At 63.5% G+C, this 3,701-nt stretch overlaps 1 non-coding gene across 1 annotated transcript; it reads right to left on the reverse strand.

Moving 5' to 3' along the window:
* Positions 1 to 2,938: 2,938 nt before the first annotated feature.
* Positions 2,939 to 3,057, reverse strand: LOC131869574 (5S ribosomal RNA). Its single transcript, XR_009367956.1, has one exon. It is a non-coding gene; the product is annotated as a 5S ribosomal RNA (ribosomal RNA).
* Positions 3,058 to 3,701: the final 644 nt, after the last annotated feature.

Consider the following 3,701-nt stretch of genomic DNA (forward strand, 5'->3'; position numbering starts at 1 on the left):
TCTCGCATTGGCTCTTCCGAGGCCCGGTTGCCACCCTGGCGCGCACGAAGTCGGAAGTAGGGTTAATTGCCCGGGTGCGCACCTTTGCCAGGGTGGGCACCTTACCTGGGCTGCGCACCAGGGCGGGCTCAAGATGGCACGCGCGTTCCGTTTTTTTCACTATCTTTCAAAACGGAAATTTTAAAATCTCCTTTTTTTTTTGCCTTTTCTGGAAATTAGTGAAGGCAGCGCATCAAAGGTGCGCACCTCGCTGCCCACCTTGGTGTGCTCTGAGGTGCGCACCCGGGAGCGCTACGAAGTGTGCTCCAAGGTGCGGCGTGCACGTTGTCGGAGCCCGGTTTGCCCCGGGTGCGCACCTCGCCTGCACCTTGGCCGGGGTGGGCACCTTGGCTGGGTTTGCCCAGGGTGCGCTCCGAAGCGGGGTTACTGGAGCGCCCCCTCTTTTTTTGTCAGAGCGTTTGGTGGGGTTTCTCGCATTGGCTCTTCCCAGGCCCGGTTGTTGGGTGCGCTCCCACCCTGGCGCGCGCGAAGTTGGAAGTTGGGTTAATTGCCCGGGCGCGCACCTTCGCCAGGGTGGGCACCTTGGTGCGCACACCTTGGCTGGGCTGCGCACCAGGGCGGGCTCAAGATGGCACCAGCATTCCCTTTTTCTCACTATCTTTCAAAACGGAAATTTTAAAATCTCGTTTTTTTTTTGCCTTTTATGGAAATTAGTGAAGGCATCGCATCAAAGGTGCGCACCTCGCTGCCCACCTTGGTGTGCTCCGAGGTGCCCACCACGGTGCGCAACGCCGGTGCGAACCCGGGAGCGCCCCGATGTGTGCTCCAAGGTGCGGCGTGCACGAAGTCGGACCCCGGTTTGCCCCGGGTGCGCACCTCGCGTGCACCTTGGTGCGCACACCTTGGCTGGGTTGCGCGGCCTGGTGGGCACCATGGTGCACACCAAGGAGCGCTCCGAAGTGTGCTCCAAGGTGCGGCGTGCACGAAGTCGGAGCCCGGTTTGCCCCGGGTACGCACCTCGCGTGCACCTTCGCCGGGGTGGGCACCTCGGCTGGGTTGCGCGCCCTGGTGCGCACCAAGGAGCGCTCCGAAGTGTGCTCCAAGGTGCGGCGTGCACGAAGTCGGAGCCCGGTTTGCCCCGGGTGCGCACCTTCGCCGCGGTGCGCACCATGGCGTGCACGAAGTCGGAGCCCGGTTTGCCCCGGGTGCGCACCTCGCGTGCACCTTCGGCGGGGTTGCGCGCCCTGGTGGGCACCATGGTGCGCACCAAGGAGCGCTCCGAAGTGTGCTCCAAGGTGCGGCGTGCACGAAGTCGGAGCCCGGTTTGCCCCGGGTGCGCACCTCGCGTGCACCTTCGGCGGGGTTGCGCGCCCTGGTGGGCACCATGGTGCGCACCAAGGAGCGCTCCGAAGTGTGCTCCAAGGTGCGGCGTGCACGAAGTCGGAGCCCGGTTTGCCCCGGGTGCGCACCTCGCGTGCACCTTCGCCGCGGTGGGCACCATGGCGTGCACGAAGTCGGAGCCCGGTTTGCCCCGGGTGCGCACCTCGCGTGCACCTTCGCCGGGGTGGGCACCTCGGCTGGGTTGCGCGCCCTGGTGCGCACCAAGGAGCGCTCCGAAGTGTGCTCCAAGGTGCGGCGTGCACGAAGTCGGAGCCCGGTTTGCCCCGGGTGCGCACCTCGCGTGCACCTTCGCCAGGGTGGGCACCTCGGTGCGCACACCTTCTCAATGTTTTCTTGCCTTTTCTGGAAATTGGTGAAGGCAGCGCATCAAAGGTGCGCACCTCGGTGTGCTCCGAGGTGCGAACCCGAGAGCGCTCCGAGGTGCCCACGAAGTCGAAAGTCGGGTTAATTGCATTGTTTTCCCCGGGTGCGCTCCGAGGTGCGCAACATCGGCGCGCACCAAGGAGGGCTCCGAAGTGTGCTCCAAGGTGCGCACGATGGCGTGCACCTCTGGTGCGCACGATTCGGAGCTCGGTTTGACCGGGGTGCGCACACCTTGGCTGGGTTGCGCACCTTTTGTGCGCTCCAAGGTGCGCACGAAGTCGGAGCTCGGTTTGCCCCGGGTGCGCACCTTCGCCAGGGTGCGCACCTTGATGCGCACGCCTTGGCTGGGCTGCGCACCTTGGTGGGCGCCATGGTGCGCACCTTTCGTGCGCTCCAAGGTGCGCACGAAGTCGGAGCTCGGTTTGCCCCGGGTGCGCACCTTGGTGGGCGCCATGGTGCACTCCGAGGTGCCCAAGATTGGTGCGCACCAAGGAGCGCTCCGAAGTGCGCTCCAAGGTGCGCGCGAAGTCGAAAGTTGGGTTAATTGTCCGGTTTGCCTCGGGTGCGCACCTTGCGTGCACCTTCGCCAGGGTGGGCGCCTTGGTGCGCACACCTTGGCTGGGCTGCGCACACCTTGGCACCCGCGTTTCCTTCATTTTAAATTTTTTTTTTTTACAATCTCTCAAGTGGGAAATTCTATAATCTCAACTTTTTTTGCCTTTTCAGGAAACTTTTGAATGGAGCGCATCATTGGTGCGCTCCGAAGTGTGCTCCAAAGCTCTCTCCAGCTGCGTGCACCTGCCCCGGCCGCGCACCCGGCCCCGCCCAGCTTCGCTCACCTGTCCCGGGCGTCTGGTGCGGAACCTTAGAGTAAGAAACATCACCGTGCACCTTGGCCAACGTGCGCGACTCGACCGAGCGCGCACTGGCCGAGGTGCACACCGATTTCACCTGGGTGCGCGCGCAGCACCTCGGGCGCACCGGGGTGCGCGCACAACGCCCGGGTTGCACCGTGGCCTGTGTGCTCGGGGCGCCTCGGGTGCGCGCTCGGTGTCGCCCCCGCGCGCGCGGTAGTGCGGGCAGCGCACCCCGGCCCGGCCCGGCCCCGACGAGAACGCAAACGGGCAAAAGGTTTATTCAAATAGCATTGCGACGCCCGGCGAAAAACTAAAAAAGGGTGCAACACCGGGACTTCCCGGGAGGTCACCCATCCCAGTACTACTCCGGCCCAAGCGCGCTTAACTGCGGAGTTCTGATGGGATCTGGTGCACTAATGCTGGTATGATCGCACCCGTTATGAGCTTGTCGCAGTGTGTACTTAGCAAACCGCGACCCACGTGCGAATCCACCCCGGCCACCCACCCCCGTCGAGGTGCACACCCTCCCTCGCGAAGTGCGCCCCGTTCGCCAAGTGTGAGCCCTGCCCGGGTGCGCGCACCTTGCTAGGGCGTCGGGTGTGCACCCGGCCCGGCCTACGTGCGTGCACCTGGAGGGGGCGTCGTGTGCGTGCAGTGTCCCGTCTGCAACGCGGTGCCCACACACCACCTCGGGCGCAACGACCTGCGCTCACATGTGGGCCGAGTGCACCTTGGTGCATGTTCGGGGCGCCTCGGGTGCACGCTCGATCTTGCCCCGGTGCACCAAGGCGCTCGGTTTGCCCCGGGTGCGCACTTGGTGCAAGGTGGGCACCCAAAATAGGGATCAAGCACCAAAACACAAGTTTCGGGATGCAAAATGGGACCCAAGGACCACAAATGCGTTCCAAGACCCATGATGGGTCCACGAGAACAAAAATGTGTTCCGAGACTTAATAAACAAATATTGGGTTTTAGGAGAAGAAACATGCTCTGATGCCCAAAACGAGAATCGACCCCGAAAAGGCCACAGGCCAAAAGTGGGATGCGAGACAAAAAAAAATGGGACCCGAGGACCAAAAT

Source organism: Cryptomeria japonica, unplaced genomic scaffold (genome assembly GCF_030272615.1).
Source record: "Cryptomeria japonica unplaced genomic scaffold, Sugi_1.0 HiC_scaffold_253, whole genome shotgun sequence".
NCBI classification, from domain to species: domain Eukaryota; kingdom Viridiplantae; phylum Streptophyta; class Pinopsida; order Cupressales; family Cupressaceae; genus Cryptomeria; species Cryptomeria japonica.